At 45.1% G+C, this 23,204-nt stretch overlaps 1 protein-coding gene across 15 annotated transcripts in view; it reads left to right on the forward strand.

Annotated features, from left to right (window-relative positions):
• The window catches only part of LOC141578001 (uncharacterized), a 147,862-nt gene that overhangs the window by 13,417 nt on the left and 111,241 nt on the right, over positions 1 to 23,204 (forward strand). For 6 of the 15 annotated variants that reach the window (XM_074366440.1, XM_074366441.1, XM_074366442.1 and 3 more), the window contains exons 14-16: positions 152 to 697; positions 8,018 to 8,177; positions 11,229 to 11,948. The gene's annotated coding sequence lies outside the window, so the exon portion shown is untranslated. Of the gene's footprint in view, positions 1 to 151; positions 698 to 1,104; positions 1,122 to 1,188; positions 5,130 to 8,017; positions 8,178 to 11,228; positions 11,949 to 12,704; positions 13,124 to 16,048; positions 16,235 to 23,204 lie in introns of those variants that run through there. The other 9 variants (XM_074366448.1, XM_074366445.1, XM_074366446.1 and 6 more) reach the window with 9 other exon arrangements.

A 23,204-nucleotide genomic window follows, 5' to 3' on the forward strand; every position in this document is an offset into this window, starting at 1 on the left:
TGTTCGAAAGTGATGTCTCTCACTTCCAGTGCTTGTCAGCATGCTCTGTGCAGGGATTTGCTCTCAGCAGGTATCAAAAGCTATAAGTCTTCAGGTCACCGAGCTAGAGTGTGAGCGATCTTTTATTTTGGTTTTCTTTATTGCAATGCAGAGTCTCCCGAGAAGAGATTCAGACTGAACAGCTTTGTGTCGGACTTTGGAAGACCGCTGGTGCCCAAGGGGTTCTCTGGCAGCACAATGACGAATCTAGGTCCCTCTTTCACTGCTACGTCAATGAAGTGGACCGCTTGGACAAGGCCAAAGCTGGTATCCCAACCATAGCCCTTGACAGTGATGTTCGGCTCCAGGAAGCCATCAGATGCAGCAGGTGGCCAGAGGAGGAGCCGAACGGGCTCATGAAATGTGACACCCCCAGCTTCATCAACACGGACCAGAGCTCTTCCTTTGGGGAAGATGATCTCCTGATTTTGGAACCACATATTGTTCTAGAAAATAAGCCAGTTGCCCAGACCTCACACAAAGACTTGAATTGGAAATGTGCTTTGTCAAGTGTTTCTCTGAAGATGTGAAGTCTGTCTTTGTATGGCAGGAAGTCCCCTTTCACAAAATTGTATGTGTTTGTGTCTGAGAGAGAGAAATGGAGACAGACAGAAAGACGGAGACAGAAGAGAGCCCCCTCAGAAGAGAGCTAGTTAAGGTGAGTTTTTGTGCCTTAGTTTTTGTGCCATTTGGGGTTTTGGGGGGAACAAAGTATTTACACTGTCTCATTCTCCTCGTTGGAAACCTTGGCCCCGTCCTCAGTGTCAGCGGCCTTGAACGTGGGTTGCCATGGTGCGTTTCATCTGGCGCTGCCAGTTCCACGCTCTGCCTTTAGCACGTTGCTTTGCCTCCCAGGGCTGCCACCCTTTAAACTGTAAGGTGAGGAGTCTGGAGTAGATGATCCATCCCAGCTCTGCTGTTTTGCAAATTTCTGATTTCGTATTCTGATGAGGCTGGGATACACCCAGAGCAGTATAAACCAGGCCCTACCTCCTGTCTCTTGCTGGGGCATCCCTCAGGTCTGTGCCTTCTACTCAAGCCTTTACTGAGCCCAGCTTTTGTCAGGAGCCCAGGTGCCTACCGGGATGGCAGGAGACCTGTCTCTCCTGGTCACGGTGGCAGACATTTCTATTGGTTGTGCTGAAACAGCTCTTCTGAGATCCTCCGGCCACCCTTGCTCCAACCTGAGGACAGACCTACCGTTCCTTTCCTAGGAGGAGGATCAATCCATGGTGCATTTTATGACAATCCTGTCCCCAGGAATGCACGGAAGGTTATCAGCTGAGTGAGGGGAAGTGCCTCTGTGTCTCTGTGTCCCTGTATCTCTGTCTGCTCACAGTGCCCTGCCACCGGCTACTGAACAAGAAAAGTGCTATTCACCATGCTGTGTCTTTTGCAGATGTGTAGGTGATGGTCTTGTGGCTCATGTGTGGGCTTTGTGCTGGGATGGTGAAGGGCTTATAAATACCTCATCAACATGTATTCGAGATGGCCTGGTGCCACACAGACTTGATTCATGAAGGCATCAAGCCTGCACACTGGTTTGGAAACAACTTGGTTTTGATCAGTCACACTGCATGCATGACTCACTGCTGATCTCTGGGTGGTTTTTTCATTTTAGATTTATTCACCCAGTGTCTTGCTTAAGCTGAAAAATACATTTATTTCACTAGAATATTCTCAGATTCTTTGTTTTCACACATCCAGTTGTTTAATTCCTTTAAAAATCATTTTGTGTTTAAAATGCCTCCTAATATCTATCATCTCTAGGTTCCCAGTGGCCTGAGCCATGCACCAGATTTGATGCAGGAACTGTTCCACCAAAAGAAATCCCTTTGCCATAATATCTTTTGAGGAAAATATTATTCTTTAAGGCTCTAACAGTAAATCGTAGAACAAAGCATGGAACATTTATTGTAGTTAATACATGTTCATGCAAAAAGAAATGATATTTTCATTAAACAATGTTGATTTTAATAACTTTTACTAATGTGAATATTATTACTCATAATTTAAGTAACCAAATAAAACCACAGTTATTTATTATGAAGTTTGAAAACTATTTACACTGTCTCTCAAATAGAGGTAGCTTTATTAGAAGACTGAAGGGTATTTAAAAGATGGAAAAATACTCATGATGACACCATCATTTTTATTAACTAAATATCAAGAACTGTGCAGGGTTAAGATTTAACCCTCTGCAAGCTGTCAAGTTAGCATGAGGTAGTTTGTGGATGCTGCCAGAAGACAGGAGACTCCCCCAGGTTCAGAGACAAAGAACTTCTTGCCAGCACAGCAGGCAGCTTGGGGTTCATGTTCATGTTGGTTCCTGAGTTTCTTTCCTTTTGCTGTTGTAACAAAGGACCACAGACTCAGTGGCTTAAAGCAATACACATTCATCATCTCACTGTTCTATTGTGCAGAAGTGCAAAGTCATTGTCAGTGGGCTAAAACCAACGTGTGGCCAAGGCTACGTTCCACACCGAGGCTCCAGGGAGGGATTCGTCTTCCTACCTTTCCCAGCTTGCAGAGGTGTTCACACTCCTTGGCCCAGGGCCCTGTGTCACTGTGACCTCTGCTGCCACTTTACATCTCTGTCTCTGACTATATAGATATAAAGGAAGAGTCTTCTACATCTGGTATGGACCCTTTTTCCTAAATGGACATTGTATCTCTATTTATGTGCAGATTAAAACCCCTTCCCTCCAGGGTGTGGTGGCATCAGCTCACAAGATTACCACTCTGGGCTTTAAGTGTCCTCTTTGTATTGTCAACTGGGAACTTCTCTTTCCATAGTTAGCTCTGTGTTACATTTGTTGTTGTATTTTACCCGGCATTACTGAAAGTTTTACTTAAAAGCGATCCTAATTAGCTCTGTTTACCTGTTTCCTGAGCTGAAAGCTTCAGTTCTAGAGTATCTGTTTGATTTCTCTTAAAAATACATTCCAGTATATTTCTCTGGTGAAAGTCTTTACCCTGTTGTCTATTCTCCCATAATTTCCTTATTTTCTTGAATATATTAAAAGTATTTTATAGCCTTTATTGGTAACTCTGAAGCCTACATCACCTGGGGGTTTGCATCCTTTGTCTAATGTTTCTTATTCTCATATTATCCGTTATATAGTCTTGACATGTTGCATGTCTTGAAATTCTTTATTACATGGCAGACATTGCAAATGAAAAATCCATATGTTATTTTCCGTGAGAGGTTTTCTACCTTCCTGTTAGGCAAACAGGGTGAGGGACTGATCATGTCGCTCCAATCAGGCGCTGAGGTGGATCAGGACTGAAGTGCCTTTTTTCTTAAAACAGCTTTGAGGTATACTTGGCAAAGTAATTTTCACACGTATAAAGTGTACAGCTAATACGTTTTGACATAAGTATATCCCCAAGAAACCATGACCACATTCAAGAGAGTGAACATACCCATCACCCACAAAGCTTCTCTCCTGCCATTTGTTGTCCCTCCCTCCCTCCCCATCTCTTCCCCTGGAAACCATTGATCTGCTTTCCATCACAACATATTGGTCTGCATTTTCAAGATCCTTGTATGAATGGATTAATGCAGTATCTACTCTATGTTGTCTGACTTCTTTCATTCAGTGTAATTATTTTGAGAGTCATCTGTGTTGCTGTATTAATAGCTTATTTTTCTTATAGCAGAGTATTGTTTAGTGCTGAGTTTTTACTGAAGAGTTTGTTGTGAGCAGTGTTTGGATAGACCATCATTTGTTTCTCCATTTACTTTTTGATGGATGCATGGGTTATTTACAACTTGAGCTATTATAAATAAAATTGCAGTGAATATTTGGTTACAAGTCTTTATATGGACATATGCTTTTCTTTTCTAAAGCACCAGATGAGGAATATCTGGGTTATATGGTAGATAGGTATTTACCTTTTTTAAAGAAACTGTAAAAGACTTTTCCAAAATGATTGTACTATTGTAAATTCCTTGTGGTGTGTATCAGCTCTGGTTGCTCTACTTCCTTACCAGCACTTTGTAAGGTCGGTCTTTCTAATCGCATTCATTCTTGTATGTATGTGTACTAGTATCTCACTTTGGTTTTTAAAAGCATTTCTCTGATGATTAATGGCATCTTTAATCAGCATCTTTTCATATGCTTATTATCCATCTGGATATCTTTACTGAAGTGTGTTTTCTGGCCTCATTCATTCATTCAGGTGTTTGCATTATTATTGAGTTTTGACACCACTTTATTCTGGATCAGATACAAAGAGAGACCTTTATCAGATATATGATCTGCAAATAGCTTCTGTCTATGGCTTGTCTTTTCATTTGCTTAGCAGTGTTTAGAACAGCTTTGAAGAGTCTTCATTTTGATAAAGTTCACTCTATCAGTTTCTTTTTAAAATACATTATACTTTTGGTGTCATAGCAAAGAAATTTTTGCCAAACCCAAGGTCATAAAGCTTAAGCCTATGCTTTTTCTCCTAGCTGTTTTATAGTTTTAGATTTCCTATTAAGATCTATGATCCATTGTGACTTAATTTTTGTATATTTTGTGAGGTGTGGATCAAAGTTCATTTTTTTTTTTTTTTTTGCATTTCACTATCTAATTCTTCCAGCACTACTTGTTGAAAAGATCCTTCCTCCACTGCATCCTTTTTGAGAATCAATTGTCTATATAAGTGTTGGTTTAGTTCTGAACATTCTATTCTGCTCCATTATTCTATTTTCCTGTTTTACACCAACACCATACTTTCTGAATACTGTAGTTAAAAAAAAAAAAAAAAAAAGGCTGAAAATCAGATAGTGCAAGTCTTCCAACTTTGTTTTTCTTGTTCAAAATTGTTTTGGATATTTGGGATCCTTTGAATTTTTATATGAATTTTAGAATCAGTTTTAAAATTCCTTACATCCTGTTCTGCCAAATTTCCACCCATGTCTTTGGCCATCTCCAAAGCCACATTTTCTGAAGAAGTCTCTCTAGATCCCAGGTGAAAGGAATTTCTGTTTCATCTGTGCTCCAATCACATTTGATAATATTTGATTACATTTATTCATATTTGGCTGGATGTACTTTGTGATCTTTCCTGCCATATAGTAAATCTCTCAAGATTTGGAATCTTGACTTGGTTCCCTCTGTCTGCTGAGAAAACTAGTTCTATGCTTTGCAGGAGTGAGCCCTGCAGTAAGAGGTATCTGCAGCACACATCTAGCTCACTGCTTGCATATCGTCAAGGAATCCTGCAGATTTAGAATTGTTTATTGATTGTTTTCTCCAAGATGGCTCAGCCTTTTTTATTTCTATTGCTACTGCTGCAGTTTCAAAGGAAAATGGGCTAATTATTTTCCAAATAACAAAACATACTGTAATTGAGCTGTGACGCAAATTATGTGCTGCTGTTTCTTAACAACCTGCTTAGTGTTCACAGGTACCTTCACTCATGGAACTTTTGGGAGAATGTCATATCCTCAGAGATAGCAATGCTGTCTTTGGCAACCTGAGCGGTAGTATCTGAACTCACTCCTGCTGTTTTTCCAGTGCCCCCTCTAGCCCTCCTCCAGCCCTCCATGGGGGGCCTGCAGTTCTTCCCTCGAAAATCCTGTTGCTTCTCAGGAAGAATTCCCTATGAAACATATTCATGTCCTTCTTGTGGGGACATTCAGTCCAGAGACCTGACAGCAGGGGAAAATGTTTAGACTGCTTTTGGTAGAACGTAAATTCTTCCATACTTGTTAGAAGCAAATCCAATGAGGAAACTGTGTTGGCATCTAACAAATCAGGATAAATGTCTGATGAGGAAGATCAGCTTCCCCATCCCACTCAAGTGTCATGTTGATGTGACGCTCACCTTGGCTAACATTTTCTCCTGTGAGCAACGTGAAGTTCAAGACGTTATGAATGGCTTTTTGTTTTTCTTCCTTAGTCTTTCCACATTCACTGTGTCTGGTGATATTATATGAATCCTGCTTATTTTCAGCCCAGCACTAAGCTTTTTAAAAGGATCACGTGTTTAAAAGGCTAGTGGACAATTTGTTAGAAGATTGAAATCCTTAGACTTTGGTCCTAGAGTTGAATCTTGGTTACTGGTGAATGAGAATTCCCGTTAAAATTTTAAATTCAGTGATATAAAGTTTTAAAAATAGTTAAATATTAGTCAATTTCATTAAACACTATAGCAGTTATTTACTTTTAAGCCTGTCTCTGGGGCAATTTTGCAATGATTCCCTCCCTTTATTGATTCCCTCTTTATCAGAATCCTTGAGAGGTCCCTGTCATCATTGTCAGTATCATCATCATCATCACCACCATCATGGAACTGATTCCTCTGGGAGATTCTAGGAAAATAAAGAGCTGGACGGGGTTATGTGCAGGTCAGTGTGTGCATATACAGTAAGAACAGTTGTCAGACATTAGATTCAAGATACCCATTCCATTTAGAGAAGAATGTGGTCATGAAATCCTGATGTGCTGAATGAAGGAAGCGATGGGAACAGGGTAGTCAATGGAAAGGAGGAGGAAGTGAGCGAAGCGGGGAGCATAGGTCCTTGGTTAGGTGATCAGCACATTGGTGAGAATGAGGGGAGTGTGATGGCAGAATCATGTCCCTCCCCGGCCACAGGGTAGCCACCTGTGACATGTTACTGTACATGGCAAAATGCATGACAGATATTTTAGGACAAAAATCTTAGAGGATTTCTGTCTTCTAAATTGTCTATCAGTTAGCATTTTAAACCCATGATACATTATTAAAGATTAGTGCAGGGGGACAAATAAAAAGGATTCATATAATCTCACCAGACATACTGAATGTAGAAAGGCTAAGGAAGAAAAACAAAAAGTCATTCATATGTGCCTTGAACCATAAAATGCTCATGAGAGGAAATGTTACACAAGGTGAGTGTCACAGCCACATCCATAATGCCTGAATGGGATGGGACAAGGGGATCCTGAGATGAGACAATAGGGTGAGTAGCCTGGATTGTCCAGGTGGGCCGAATGTAATCACAGGGGTCCTTGAAATGGAGGACATTTCCCAGCTGAGTTTAAAATCAGAGGGAGTTGTAGCCATAGAGCAATGTTCAGAAAGGCTGCTGACCATGAAAATGGAGGAAGTCGTGGGGCACAAGCTAAGGAAGGTGGGTGACCTCTGGAAACTGGAAAAAAACAGCAACAACAAGGAAACATTCTCTTCTAGACCCTCTAGAAGGAAGGAACCCTGCTGCTACCTTGAATTTAGCCCAATGAGAACTGTGTTGGATCTCTGACCTCCACAGCCATAAGCTGATAAATCTGTGCTGGTTTAAGCTCTTAAGCTTATGGAAATTTCTTACATTGGTAAGAGGAAAATAACATAGTGAGCCGTAGTGTAACGGATTAAAGGTATAGGATGGGGTGTGGAGAGGATTCTGACATTTACAACTAAAAAACAACCAGGTGAAGTGGGAAGGTGTTTTAAGGAAGACCTACCTGGCATGGCTGTTAAGCAGACTGGAGCGAGGGGAGCATTGGAGTTAGATGAATCAATTAAATCTCTACCAGAAAAATAAGGAATAAAATGTAACAGGGCTTCAGTGATAGTGGATGTAGGAATGGAAATGGGCAGAGAGACATAAATATTACTTTGAAATTAGCTACAGGTTTGATGACTGCATGTTGGGGAGACTTAGCCGATGTGTGGACTGAATGTTTGCAACCCCTCAAAATCCATATGTCGAAACCCCATCTACCAGGGTGATGGTATTGGGAGGTGGGGCCTTTGGGAGGTGATTAGTAGGATAAAATGAGGTCATGAGAGTAGAGCCCTCATGAACGGGATTAGAATTCTTATACAAGCCCCCAGAGTGCTTGCTTCTCTCTGCTCTCTGGGATATGAAGATATTGGGAAGACAGCCATCTTCGAGCTGGCAATCCTCTCAAGGATACATTGACCTTGAAAGTCTCAGCCTCCAAACCATAAGGAATATGCTGGTTGTTTAAGCCACCCGACCCACGGTAATTTGTTACAGCATCCCAGACTGACGAAGACAGTGGAGAATGCCTCTGAGTTTGGCACTGATTGCCTGGAGAATGCTGAAACCCAGGGAAGTGGGCAGCACAGACGTTTACTCATTTAATCCTGCCAACACAGTAGGAGATAGAGTCTACATATTCCTCGCTACTTAAAAGGTAAGGAAAAAGAGGCACATATAATAACAACGACAACAAAAACAACAATAATTTGTCCAAGATTCACACAGAACCCCCTGGAGGCAGAGTGAGAATTTATACTCAGGCAGGCTGGCCCCAGAGCCCCTGCTCATAACTAATAAGTCAGATCACCTTGCTTATGTGGATCAGTTTTTTTCAACTGTGATATGAGGGTACTGTGTCCAGTAACTTATAATTTCAAAATACTTCACTGTAACGGAATCATTAGTCACAGGCCTTACAAACCACAGAAACCTACACATAGAAAAATAACTCTTTAGATCAAGATAACCAATAACGTTTTTAAATATTATACCTGCTGGGCCTTTGCAATAAAATGTCTTTTTATAATTCTGTCTGGCTACATAATAACTTCATAATCCTGCATGTTGCTGGTGGCTCCATGTTGGACAGCACGGGCCTAGAAATTTTAAATTACTTGCCCAGACTCGCCCAGGAAGCTCGTGGTGGGATCCGAGCTATAGTCTGGGACTTTTCCTTCCTATCCAATAAGTCCCTCATGGAAGTTTAGAAGCTTCTCCTTTGGTGCCCAGCTGTCTATCCGTACTTATAACATCTTGTCAGGTGTTCCAGCCTGCTCCTGAACATCAGCCAGAACCCACTTCTGCTCTATTTTGTCCAGGTAATACCTTCTAGCAACTTCCATTGCCTTCTTGGCATCAGTTCTTACCTGGAAGGGTAGTGGCTAGAGGTGGAAATGTGTCCACATGACAGGTTTTTCATAAACATAGCAGGAGTGGTCAAGAGAATAAAACGTCAGGAAGATGAGTAGAAGCAGGTCATTTAATATACCAAATGGGTACTTTCAATGTCTGTGTTTCCGAGTCCAGGCTTGTTCTGCTCGTGCATTACAGGCCAATAAATCAGGAGACCAGGTTTTGGGGGCAAGAAATAGCGACTTTAATTTGGAAAGCCAGCTGAGAAATGGTAGAATAATGTCCTGGGGAACCATCACCCCAAGTCAGATTTCAGGCTCTTCTTATATTAAAAATGGGAAGTGGGAATGCTTGGTTGTTGCAAACTTGGTGTATGAATTCTTTGTTGTTAGAATCCTTTGTTCTTGCAGCTCTTCACCTGGGTCACATCCGTGTAAACCTCCAACAAACAAATGTTGTTTTTTATTCTGTAACTTGTTATCTTTATGTGAATAGAAAAGTGTTAATATCCTTCAAAGTCAGAGCCTTGAGAATAGGGTCTCCTGTATATTTCAGGCTCTAGGCAACATTGTTTTACAAAAGGTGCAGAACCAACAAGACTAAGCCTAGGAAACAGGGCACAGGGTTAAAGTCATAGGAACAGATCTAATATGGAGTCAGATTTTTTCTTTCCTATTTCAGTAGTGCCATGGAGAAGGCAGTTTGGGCAGCTTTTTTAGGGTCCTGGAGGCTTTCTCTCTCAGGCTCTGTGTGCCTCTGTTGAAAATCCTTCATAGCTATCTGGCCTGCTGGAAAACCACTCCGCCTGTTTTGCCCTGAAGATGTGTTCTGTTTATAACTGATCTTTACTTCTTGGAAAACAACTCAATAAAAACTCAGTTGGTTTTCCACCAGCCATGGGCAGGGGTGAGGAATAGCACTAAATTATTTTATGAAAAATAATAAAAGAAGTCTTAAAACAGCACTGGGCACATAGGAGAGAGTCAATGAATGCTTCCTGGCTGAAATCAAAAGTGATGGCTCAGTGATTCCATGGCTGCTGTATTTGCTGAGCTTGCTACTCCTTTGCTCAATTACACATTTTTTTTAACTGAAAAAGAAATACATGCATGTGGTTAAAAAATTTCAAACAGAGCACAAAAATACACAAGTGAAAGAAGTTTTCCCTCATCCTCTCTTCTTTCAGCCCTCCCTGGAGATGCCACTGTTTACAATCCTTTGTGTGTTTTCCAGATATGCTATGCACATTCCGACCTATGTATGTAAATTCCTTTAAAGTATTACTTATTTTTAACTTAAAGGGATTTAAATCCTCAAGTGTCTTCTGCCCTGGTAATAGAAAAGAACAAATCTGACTCCATATTAGATCTGTTCCTTTGACTTAACCCTGTGCTCTGTCTCCTAGGCTTCATCTTGCTTGTAAAACAATGTTGCCTAGAGCCTAAAATATACAGGAGAGCCTATTTTGAATGCTCTGTCCTTTAAGGATTTTTAACACTTTTCCATTCATATAAAGATAACAAGTTACATAATAGAAAATAACGTTTGTTTTGTTGGAGGTTTACAGGGCTCTGACCCAGGCAGATAGCTGCAAGAACAAAGGATTCTAACAACAAAGAATTACTACATCAAGAAGATTGCAAAAACCAAGCTCGTAGGAAAGGAGACTGAAATCTGACTTGGGGAGATGGTTTTCCAGGACATTAGTTTGCCATCTAGGTCTACAGAAAGTTGCTATTCCATGCCCCAACACCTGGTCTCCCAACTTACTGGCCTGTCCTGCATTAAGGAGAATGAATTTGGACTCGGTAACACTCCTATCTTCCTAGCAAGCTGGGCACTGGAATTGAGGGCAGCTATCCCACACCCAGGGACATACTGTGTGCCCTTGATGGTTCCCCGAGGGTGGGGAGTGGTTTACCCAGGCAGGATGGGGACTATGCACCAAAACTCAGGCAGTATGCTCCTTTTGGGATCTGACCTTGTACCTCCCGCTCCCCGCCAGCACAACACCTGGGACAGTGGAGGTAAGGCAGAGATCTTGCCTGCCTGTGTCCCAGCGTGTAAAAGGGGAATATGTACTCTTTCCAAGGTAGTTCTGAGCGACAATACCTGCGGGTGCTTGGTTCCCAGAGCAAAAGGAAACCCAGCTCCACTTTGGGGCAACGGGTGTGATACCCGTAGGGGTCCTGCAGAGGCCTTGGGTGGAGGGCTGGGCCAGGGAGGTAAAATATGAGCTGCGGGCCTTGAAGGGTTAGAGAAGTGTGCAGAGGCAGGACTGCTGCCTCCTTCAGGATGCCCCCAGAGTTAAAACTATTTCTCTCCATCACTGCTACTCTCCTCCACCCTCCAGATCCCTGCCTTCTCTCTGCTCCTCCTGTCCATGTCTCTCCCTCCACTTTTCCCCTTCTCCCATCCTCCTCCCATCTTCTCCGTCCCTCGCTTCCCCACCTTCTCTTGCAGAACCCAGAGAGGATCGCTGGCCCTCCTGCGCATGCGCAGTCTGTGCCAGCTGGACCGAGGGTTGGAAGCTGCAACTCCGAACCGGTCATCAGCCCCAAAGGCTTCTCAGCTCTTTCGCCCGGTAGGACTTTGGCTCCTGCCCTGGCGCCTCGGCCACAGCTGTCCAGGGCCAAGTGTGCACCTGCCGCCTCTCGCCCCAGCCGGGCTCCCCTCAGTCCGCGGCTGGCGTCCCCTTCCCCTCTCCCGCCCGCGAGTCCTCTCCTCCCGAGCTGCCTCTCATCGGGCGCCGGCCCGTCCCCGCCCCTAGGCGGGCTGTGTCCCGGGCGGGCGGGGTCTGCGGACCCGGACGGGGGCGGGCGCCTGGGGCTGGGGCTGGCCTCCGAGAGGGGCTACAGCCCGCGTCCCCCCCCCCGGCTTTCCCTGCCCCGCGACCCCTGGGTTGCCCTCGTCTCCCTTCCCCTCTCCCTGGGGGCCAGCTCAGTGGTGTGGGCGCTGCTCCCCGGGCTGAGAGCCTCCGGCTGTGAACCCCAGCTTCTCCTGGTGGAGTCGGGAAAAGGGAGCGTCAGTGCTGAGCGAGCTTCCGTCTCCTCCCTCAGTGTTTCTGCCCCAGGTAAGTACCTTGAACACTTTCACGTGTTATGATGGCGGTGCTTGATGATGTCACTGTTTTTATAGTGATAGGGATTACAGTGTTGAAAGCAAGGCTTGATTCAGTTAAAAATGAGCTGAAGGCATGAGGCTGTGACATCCTCCATCTTTCCCTCTCCCAGGGTGAAACGTGTGACCGTCGATCTTAAAAAGATAGTTACAGTCCCTAACTAGCCCAGCCCAGCTAGGGTCTGTTAAGAGGAACAGCACCACCAGAGGCGTTGGAGACTCAGGGACATTGCAGTCCTAAAGAGCTCCTGGCAAAATTTGGTTTGTTTTGGTTTTTTGGTTCTTCTTAAATTGTGGGGCAGACTAGTTGTATAGAGGGAAAAATAATTGTCAAGAAATATTTTTTCATTTAACGTCTCTATTGTGATATTGTTCACACACCATGAAGTCCACCCACTTAAATGCTACAATTCAGCAGCTTTAGCATATTCACAGTGGTGCAACCATTAATATTCCAGAACGTTTTCATCACTTCAGAAAGACCAGTGGAAATGATTGACCTATACACACCTTCCCAGTGCTGGTTCTAAAGAAGATTCTTGGTTGTTCCTGACCATAAATTATCTTGTTACCCATAAAAAATCTGGTAGGAAATCTAAACAGAATTGTATTGAATCAGTCTATCAAAGCAAGAAGAATTAATGTCTTTATGGCATAAATTTCTTCTACCCATGAAAATATCTCGGACCCTATATTTTCATATTTCCAGAGCCTGGCCCATGGGAAGTCCTCATTAATTGTTGGGTTTGTGAATGATGAGATTCTATACATCGTTAGTTGCAAACTGAAGCCTTTCACAGAAGAGAAAAGAAACTCAATGAAGCCAAGTGACTCTCTGATGGTCAGAAAGAGTGACAGCCAGTGCTGGAGTGATCCAGTGGACTTGGTGTTTGTAACCAGAATTCTCCAGCACCTACAGCTAATGGGATCAGAGTATTCTTTTATTTTTTCTAAATGGCGTTGCTTTTATTTTTACATATTTTTTAAAATTATTTTTTATTGAAGTGTAGTCAATTTAGAATGTTAGTTTCAGATGTACAGCAGAGATTCAGTTATAAACATATGCATATGTATCTATATATCTTTTAGATTGTTTTTAGTACAACTCATTACAAGAAATTGAATATAGTTCCCTGTGCTATATAGTAGGTCCTTGTCATTTATTTTATATTTATTAACGTGTATCTGTTAATCCCCCTTTTCCTGCCTGCTAACCACAGTTTGCTTTCTATGTCCATGAGTCTATTTCTAGCATCACCGTTTTTGCTAGTAATATATGCTGGTTGGCTGCTTTCAGTTTCATTAATTCCACCTTATCTGTGGGCATTTTCCTTCTGGTGGGCCTGTGTGTGGTTTGCTCACGTGATATAAGAGTTGTGTATTTGGGAGAACCCCAGGCCTCGTGTAGTGCCTGGTACAGAGTGCCCACTGAGCTGATGCTTGAACTGGGAAAAAAAACAAAGTAAATGTTGGAATTTCCACTATGGTTGAGACTTCCAGGTTTCTATAACCTGTTTATCCCACCTTAATGTTGGCTGCACCCATACTGGGTAATTTGGTGGAACTTCATGGTATGGTGGTGTAGAGACGGGGCCTTGTATGCTTCTCTTTCCGTTTTCTAAGACTCATTCTCCTGGGCCTTCCAGATCCTCCCCCAGAAGTGCCCAAGGCTGGCTTGGTGCTGCGCTGAGGCAATATTTGTTAATAAGGCCCTTTCCTCATCTCTTCTGAGCCTCCGTTTCCTTCTCTGCACAATGAAGACATAGACTAGAAAAGTGCTTTTCAGTTTCTTTTAAGCCATGTTTCCTTTGAGAAACAGAAAATACAAATCTCTCCTCCCATTCAACATATAGATTTTGACACATCCAAAATGTGACATAGCTCTTTGTGGAAAATTGAAGTGATTGTGATTCCAGGTGGCAGAGAATGTGTCTTCAGAGAATTATTGCAGGGAGAGGGCAGTAAAGGGGCAGTATATCCCACTTTCTAGTGTGAGCACTGGAACAGGGGCTTGGGTTAAATACGGTGTCCGACGTGGCCTCTCTCAAATTTTTTTTTTTTTTTTGCCTCTCTCTAATCTTGCACAATGTGATAAACCTCTCTCCCTCAGTTTCTTAATGTGTCAAGTTGGGGTGATAATAATTTAAGTGTTTTGTGAAACATTATACACATAAGACATTTGTTTCTCGGTAGAAACAAAACCTGCGAGGGAATAAGTGATTTCTTTAAAAAAAAAAAAATCTTGTCCACAGCACTCTGTCAGTTTCTATTTTGAAGTTCCTTGAGGGTGAGTGTTGGGTCTAAAGTCCATCGTGGGACAGGTGGCCCATGGGTCTGTGTGCTGCAGATTGCCCCCTCCTCCCCAGTCCTCTTCCTCTCAGTCCAGGATGAAGTTCCCTAGTAGATTTACACAGAAATCTTGTGGAAATGGCTTTTCATTTTATTGTTTCAAGAAGAAGGGCTGCCATCGTGATCTCTGTAGTCAGGTTTTGGTGACCTGAAGGCTATGCAATTACGTTTTTCTATTTAATAAAAAGAAAAAAATTACAAGTACAAAATTAGGCCTATGGTGGTGGCAAGGGCTCTTGAAAGTGGGGACCATTAGCTTTGTTAGTTTCAGGTGCAGAGGCCTCTGGCCATGAGGACACATGATCGTGCTCTGAAGTTGGAGGGACCAGTGAGCTCAGTGGGAATGTTTACTGAGTGTATCTCATGGTCTGGGCATTGACCTATTTCTACTGTGTGTTCCTTATTTGAGACAGTGAGCTCGTTTAACCTCAATAGCCTCTTTAATAAATTAGACTTTTTATTTTGAGATATAATGTAGATTCCCTTGTAGTTGTAAGAGATAATATGGAGAGGGCCTACGGACTTTTTGCCCAAATTTCTTTAAAGATTCCATCTTGCAAAGTTGGGATACAATTCAGTAATGACTCACTAACCCTTTGAGGTTTGTGTTATTGCCCTCATTTCTATTCATGATTAAACTGGGGTTAAGAGGAGCACACAGGCCTGCCCAGGTCACCCATGGTTAGTGTAGAGTCGGGTGAAACGTGGGCTTGGGATTTCCAGGCAGGACCATCATGATGCTCTGTGGCAGGGAGCAGCATTCACTTTGCTTGTTTATTCATTCATTCAACAAGCATTTACTGAGAAAACTCTGTGGGTCAGATGCTATCATAGGTTTATCTGATTCTTCAGCAGTATGGAGAATCCGGTAATGTTTCCTTCTTTTTTTTAATCTGAGAAAATTAGCTCTGAGAGATTATAAACCCCCCAAAGGAAATATAGCACATAAATGAGGGATAGTAAATTTGTACAGTTCCTTCTTCTTATGCAGGTGGGACCCTAGGCATTTTACATTTGTAAATGTCCATAATCCAGATATATTCTTGTAAGGCAAGGATTTTTTTTTATTTGAAGTATACTCATGTTTACAATGTTGTGTCAATTCCAAGGTGTTTTTTTTTTTTCTTGAATTTGGAATTCAAAGAATATTTTTTGAGGGGGGTAAATAGGTTTATTTATTTGTTTCATTTTTTTTAAATGAGGTACTGAGGATTCAACGCAGGACCTCATACATGCTAAGCATGTGCTCTACCACTGAACTCTACCCTCCTCCCTAAAGCAAGTTTTCTTATCAAGTATTCTGCAGCTTAGGAGTTCAAATAAATTGGAGATGAAATCCAGGTCTTTTGATCCTACTGTGTTTCTTTGCATTATATCCTGCTGAGGGGTTTGGAAGCAGTTCCTTTATTCATTCCTTTATTCAGCAGTTTTGAGCACTGACTTTGCATCAGGGCCTGGCTAGGTGCTTGGAAACAGAAAACAAGAAATGACCCTTTTCTGCAGAGGGCGGAGGCCTAGACCAAAAGGTGCGTAATGTGATCTGAGCTGCGGTAGCCATGTGCAGACGCTGAGGACAAACTGTACCCACGGCTTTGCTTGGGCTTCCCCTGCCTTCTGACTGGTACACACCAGGTCACCGCAACCCAGTGAGGCCCGCAGCCCGCAGCACAGTATGTACCTCGGTCTCCTCTTCCCTCTCGTCAGGGCCTGCAACATGAACATCCCTGACTACGTGCAGTGTGCTGAGGACCACCAGACTCTCCCCGTGGTGGTCCAACCCGTGGGGATCATCTCAGAGCAGAATTTGTTGTGCATCTATAAGCGAATCTCCTTGGTGAGGCAGATCAGCCCGTGCGGCTCGCAGTGGGCACTCTGTATCCACTAAAGTCACCACTATGCGCCCGAGAATGGGTGGAGCGTCTTCCAGACCCACGACGAGGTCGTGGGCCTTGTCACCATTACCGACTGCCTCTTGGCCAAGACCTTCGAGAAGCTCCACGTGCAGAGGAGCTGTATGGCACCATGCTTAATGACTCTCAGCTGTTTGTCTTTGTGCTGCATGGGGAGGTGACCGAGCAGCCGCGCACCGACGTGGCCTTCAATTTACGAGGACTGCAGGGTGGTGGAGAAGAGGATCGAGGACTTCACTGAGTCTCTCTTTTTCATGCTCAAGTCCAAGTGGCTGGACTGTGCATCCGACAAGTCTGGGGACAAGATCCTCCTGCTCTAAATCCTGTTTGAGAAGGAGGACTTCGTGGGACTGGACACAGAGGGCAGGAAAGTCTACCTGGATGCCCGGCCACCCTGGCTGTGTGAAGGGTTGCTTCCCTACATCCAGAAAGTTATCAGCAAGGAGGAGGGCTGTCTTGTAGCCAAGGCGTGAGGGAGGAGCAACCCGCCGGTTTTCAGACGTTTAAAAGTGAATCCGCCTTTGTTTCAGAGAGATTCTTTTAGGGTTATTATGGAAACTTACTCCCGCTTTTCAGCCAATTACCCTGGTGTGACCCCTGGAGTTGCTGTCCAATAGAGTAGCCAAAGACACTGATGCTAGGAGAGCTGGGGAGGAGGCTGCTCTGAGCTGAGATGTGCTCTAGGTCAAATGCACATCAGACGCTGAGACTTGTCTAGTAAAAAGAATGCAAACTATCTTGTTACTTTCTTTATTGATTACATGTCAAAATGATAGTATTTTACATACAGTAGAATAAGTAAGATATGTTCTTAAAATCAGTTTCTAGGGGTTTTTTTTGGGGGGTTACCTCTTTAAATGTGGCAACTGGGAAACTTTCTTTACATGGCTCACATTTCATTCCTGTTGGACAGCCTCACCTGGGACAGTCTCATCCCTGTGCTTATAGATGTCATGCTGAATCCTGAGATGCAGAATGAGGCGCTGGTTGAGCTGGGTGTGGAGCCAGTGTCTCCTGCCTCCCAGGTCCAGCACCTGCACGGCTCAGGACCTCTCTCCCTGCCTGACAACCACCATGCCAATTTAGAACAACAGAAACACTGCCAGGGGCTTCCAAATGAGCTCCTTACGCAGGGAAAAGCGTGTCACGGAGCATGGGACACAGCAGGGAAAGATTCGTCCTCACTTTGTCCCTGTGATTAGGTCAACGGACCCACTTTGCCTTGGAAGTGCAGACGAGCTCTTCTGGGCTGCCTACCCCCCCACATTCTGCTCTGTTTCCCTGTGTATCTATTGAGATATCCCTCGAGCAGAAGAGGGTGAGATGCCTTTGACGAGAGGTGGTCCCCCTTTGCTGGGGAGATTGTGGGAATCTGTGTCCCCCCGGCCTACGGCCTCGGGCCTTGACTCTGGAGAGGGCTCATGGCGGTCCCACAGGTGACGGTCGGAGGACCTGGCACGTGCTGTCGGGCCCGAATTGGAGGAGGTGTTCTGGGATTCTCTGTGAGTCTAAAATCAGATTCTACTTTCTGGTTGTTGGTAAGTTGGAGGAGAAGATGCCAGAGAATTGATAAAAAGATAGTCCAGACCAGTCCTGTGAGTGACAGGCACAGGGGACCCGAGTCACAACTGCTTGTGGTGCCTGGCGGGCTCTGGATGAATTTTCATTTCCTACCCGGACATACCTCTATGGCTTAAGGAAGGGGTGAGGCATATCGAGGCCATGACCTGTACTTGTCATCGCAGGGCCCTGTGAACTACACGGCTTTCTCCCCTTCTGTTTCTTGTAGATGAGCTGGCAGATGTAGTGGTCTGGGTAAACCTGAGGGCACAGATGCCAGCACCGTGCCACTCCCAGGCTGGCTCCATTCCCGTCACCTGTCACCTCCTGCTCAGTCCCCAGGCGTCAGTGAATGTAGGTGCATCGGTGCAACGTAAGCAGGGACCACCTTCTCCCCCTGGACAGAATGGTGGGTGAGCAGTGGAAGCCTGGAGCCCTGCCCCAGCCCCCTGGCCAGTGCCTCCTCTTTTGTCACAGGAGGCACTGGTGATATGTTTGCTCAGCAACTGCTTGGCTCTGAGTCTGCAGACCCACCAGAGAATGCCAGCTTGTTTTTGCCTTTTGAAGTGTGTCCTTGGGATTTGGCGGAGTAGCTGGTTGTGTGCTTAGCCCATAGTGGTTGACACTGTCACCAGTGTTTACCCAGAACCTCGTGTACCAGGCATGGCTCTCGGCATCAAAATACAATAGCGCATTAAACCTCCCTCCTGGTGGGTCTGTCTGTTTTGGTACCATAAGGGCTCAGCCAGCATCTGAACGTCAGTGAGTTAACGCGGCCAGTGAGCTCGGTTCAAGTACGCTCTCCTCCAGTCACTTTACTCCATTGTTGCTTTTACTATTCCACAGTCATTACTTTTTTAAACAATGCTTTGGTGCAGGAACAGAGCCTAATTCTCTCCTGTTACTCTTGGTGGGAGTGAGTAAAATTGTCCAGCTTGAAATGCGACCACATTTTGTAGCTCAAAAGCTGTTTACACGCATCTAGGTGAAGTTTAGGTTTGGGGCGCTGACCACGTTGGGGTCCCCCGGCAGCGCCGCTCGCCTCAGGCCCCTGCCTTCCCTGGAACAATAGGTGAGGGTGGGTCTCACCGTCCCCTCGTCCCTGTCCTCACCAAACTCACGTAAATTCTTGTAATTGCTCTCAGTTATTTTTGTTCTCATGTGTTTCTAATTTTCGCTGTTCCTCTTTTCCTTTTTCTATTTCCCTTTCTATCTTGTACCGCCCTGTGAGCATGTTGTTGCGTCTGAAAAGTGGACTGTGCACACCCTGCATTGGAAATAGCAAGATTGTCCTCCGTGCTGTCCCCATCGCTTTAAAAAGCAAAAACCTTAACAGTTGCCTTGATCCATATATTATCCTAGTCATCTTTTTATTTTCTATTTTTTTGGAATTTTTGTTTGTTAGCACATCACCCACTGGTGTTTGATACCTGTTAAAATCCTTGCTTTGAGGAACCAGTTTGGTCCTCCTTATGTTTGGTGACAAATGCACCCTTATTAAATTTGTTTGATTGTTTTGAAGAAGTGAGATGCGAATTGATTTAGGCGGCTGCTGAAGGATTTTTTTCAAGGAGAATTTAAACTTGGAAAGTCAAAATCTGCAGCATCTTCCTTGATTCTGTCTTTCACACAAACGTGCTTGGCACGCGGTTCCTGGCTGTCGCTGTGTGACGTGAGTGACGGAGCTTCCTGGACGGTGGTCACTGGTGAGAAAGTGGCAGGCTCGTAGATGAGCAGCTGCAGGGGATGCTGTTGGAGGAAGCAGTCACCGGTTTTATGTTTTTTGTTTTTTGTTTTTGCATTCACCTTCCCCGTGCCATTTACTTTACTTTGCCTTCATAGAGAGGCAGGAGCGGGTCTAAACTCCATGCCACTCTTATTTTCCCTTTACGAGGCTGGTTTTTCTGAGTATCAGAACAACATGGTCTTCTCCTAAGTAGCTGGCTCACTTGGATCTGGTGGACACAGGGACCGCTAAAGGGGACCGTAGCTTCCTCTCTGCTCCAGCCAGTGGGCATTCAGATCCGGGTCTGTGGTTTGCCTCAGCAGCCATGCAGGCCTCCCTGTACCAGCCTTTACTATTAACCCATGATGGCAGTAAATAGCTGACTCCGTGTTTGTTGCAGCTGACGTCCACCACTGACGGCCGTGTCGTTAGTTTGCGGTAGTGACTCTCCAACACCCCAGTCAGCCGTGAAGTGACTTTGCATTCTCACCCAAACCCTGGTTCATCTCACCCGGGAAAGTGTTTGGCCACCACCGTCATGCTGGTCATGAGACCTTGTTTCTCCTTTCATGCCCTGGTCCAATTTTGGACACTTCATCATTCACTGACTTGGTCTCGCTTGAGACAGGACAGACATTCTGAAAGAGTCCATCACATTCTGGGGGGGAACAGAACAGAAGTAAGTGTCGCAAGTAGGAGTCTAGGCTATCTGGGTTGGAAATTGCAGGCTGGGATCTGTGAAGGCTGGGCTGTGCCCTGAACACAGGCCTTTCCCGTGGCTCCCGATAGCCCAGGGGTCGGAGTGAGAACAGCCTAGCCTGGGTTCCCCCATCCTCATCTGCTCACTGGCAGATGTGTCTGCTAACAAGGAACTGCCCAAAACCTCGGGCTCTTCAAAGTTCAGACCACAGGAGAACCTTGAGTCCCTTCTCCTGGGCCTCCTTTGTGAGAATCCAGTGCCTTCTGAGGTTACCAGCGGCAGGAGATGCCTCCCCCTCCAGGGAGCTCTCTTCGGAGGACTGTGAGGCACTGCACCTTCCTTTCAGCTTGTGGGGTTCCATCCGTGGTCCTTGCAGAACCAGACTTCAGACTGGCTTAGCGATTGAAATGACAGGACTGATTCCAGGGCAGGGCCGGGGGGAGGAACAGGGGAAATTGAATGTGACCTCAAACACCTAGGTGGGTTCTGGGTCTGTTACTAAAATCGGGAGCCTGGGAGGTACCTGCCAGGAATCGAACTCTAGAGTAAATGGTGGACATGAGGCATTTTTAAGATTCCATTTGTCATCCAAGTTAGGACTTGAAAGAGGCTCTCGGTTCTATGGCTCTGGGGCTCAGGTGAAGGAGCCGGACCACAGATACACGTTGGGAGTCGTCATTCTTAGCTGGTGTTCACAGCCGTGCAGGTGGATGAGCTCATCTCGAGAGGTGCAGACTGAGTCTGATTCGGGGCAGGGCTGTGCCTGGGTTGGAGGAAATCCCAGACCACGCAGCTTTGGTGTGTCAGTCAGTGGCGTTTGGGTTTTTCAGAGCAATGGCATTTATCCTTAAGGGTCCTGGGGGTGTGCAGGGCCACCCAGGAAGAAATCTGAAGGGAGGGTTGTGGCCACACGTGCGCGTCTTGGGATGATGCAGAGGCTGCATGTTCCGGGAGGGGAACCTCCTTGGAAGATGGAGTCGGAGTGGGGAGTGGGGAGAAGGTAGTCACTCTCAGCTGTGAGGGAGGGACAGAGGCCTAGGGAGTCTCCATCCTAGCGGACTCTCTTTCCCACGAACAAAAGGCCAGCAGACAGAAGATTTGAGGTGAGAAGGGACGGGCGCTGGGAGAGGAGCAAAAATGGAGAATGGTGGTTGGACAGTTCTGGAATAGTCTCCCTGCAAAATAGAGTTAAAAAAAACCCAGACTCTTAAGAACATTGATAGTAACGTTGGAGGAGATAGTCCTTTTTCTGGCCTCCTAAATGTAAGGCATGTATCCGGGGATACACAGAAGAATCGGGCAGTCTGGTCCGGGGGCTTGACCTTTACCAGGGGGAACAATGCAAGTTTAAATGGGGAGAAGGGCAGCGGAGGGAAACTAGCCAGGCCTCGTGTCAGGTACCAGTCGGCCGCCCTACTTGCGTGTTGCATTCACATCCATGTCTCCCAGGTGGGCGGTGGCAGCCCCCTTTTGCAGATTGGGAAGCCTTCTCAGAGGGGTTAAGGAATTAGTCCGTTTAGCGGCTAGTCAATGCTGTAGCAGGATTCAAGCAGGGCCTTGTCAGACTTCAAGGGCATGTTCTATCTACTAATTCCGGTACCTCCCTGTTGTACCTGGATTGGTGAATTGGGTCAGTTTTGGAGCCTTTCACAAAAAGTACGATTTAAGTGCCTCAGGACTGTTTCACAAAGCTCAGTGTTCTTTAATGGTTCAGAAGCACCGCAGTGATTTTCGCCGCACAGAGGTAATGTCTTACTCCTTTGATGCTGACGTGGTTGCAAATGAAGTACAGGTGCAAAACCAGACTTAGCAGCTTCTGAAGGGAAACTCTCCAGTTCTCCCTTGATAGGCTTACTTCCACGGGATATAACCTGCTGCAGCGTAGATCTGAGCTTTCCGTATGGAGTGAGGGTTTGATATCCAAATTTAGCAAAGAAGGTTCAGAAGGAGAAAATCGATGTTAACAATTTATTTTGGGGTTTCATTAGACAAGATGCACTATCGCTTAATGGCCCCTATAACGTATGTAATTGAATACAGAATATTGCATTCCTTACTTTCTAATGAGAGCTGTCTTGCAACGTAAGGTTGTCTGCTTTGGAAATTCAGCTCAGCCACTAGGGTGCCTGTCAGTGTGTTGGTGTGATTGTATTTACACAGTGCATGTAATCTGGGCTTCCTCAGCCCCAAACACTCCAGTGCAGAATCATAGGCTGTAGCCATCACTTAGTTACACATATACTTCTACAACTATATGATACAAAAAAAAAAAAAAATAAAAGAGAGAGAGAGAGAGATTGCCTTTATCAAAGTCCCTTTGATTTTAACTGCAAACTGTTGTTGAGCAGCTCTGGTTTCCTTTGGATATGAATATGTACATTTCTTTGCATGTAACTTGGATTTTAGACTAGAACACCAACCTCTTGCTTTCCATGAGCCACAAAACTCATAGCCAAATGACATACGTTTGAAACATTTTATTCTTTTCTTCTGAGACAGGATCCTTGAATCTGGGACTTGGGCTGTGATTTTGCTTTTTGCTCTTCCCACCCCTCTTGTTGTCTCACTTCTTTTTCCCACGTGGCCTCCAAGAGGTCATGGTCTCCTAGGAGCAGGTGGACAAACACCTGTTGGTCGCCAAGCAGTCCTGCCGTAGAAGGAGCCCAGCCAAGAGCTAAAGGACATCATCAGAGAGGGCTTCCTTGAAGAAATGGGCTCTACATTCAGTTATGAGGGCAGAGTAAGATTCAACCAGGAGAAGGAATCAAGAGGGTGACTCAGGTGGCAGGAGCAGCCCGGGTAGTGGCCTGGAGGCTTGTGGGGTGGGGACTCGGTGAGAGTGCACTGTGTGGTCCAGGGTGGAGGGTGCCCCTGCTTGGAAGGACCCTGGAGTGGGCCTAGGGTTGGAGGGCTTTGGAGGAGCTTGGTTTCTTACTACAACTGACACAGAAGAGGCAGTGAAGG

This window comes from Camelus bactrianus, chromosome 6 (genome assembly GCF_048773025.1).
Source record: "Camelus bactrianus isolate YW-2024 breed Bactrian camel chromosome 6, ASM4877302v1, whole genome shotgun sequence".
Classification (NCBI taxonomy): Eukaryota; Metazoa; Chordata; class Mammalia; order Artiodactyla; family Camelidae; genus Camelus; species Camelus bactrianus.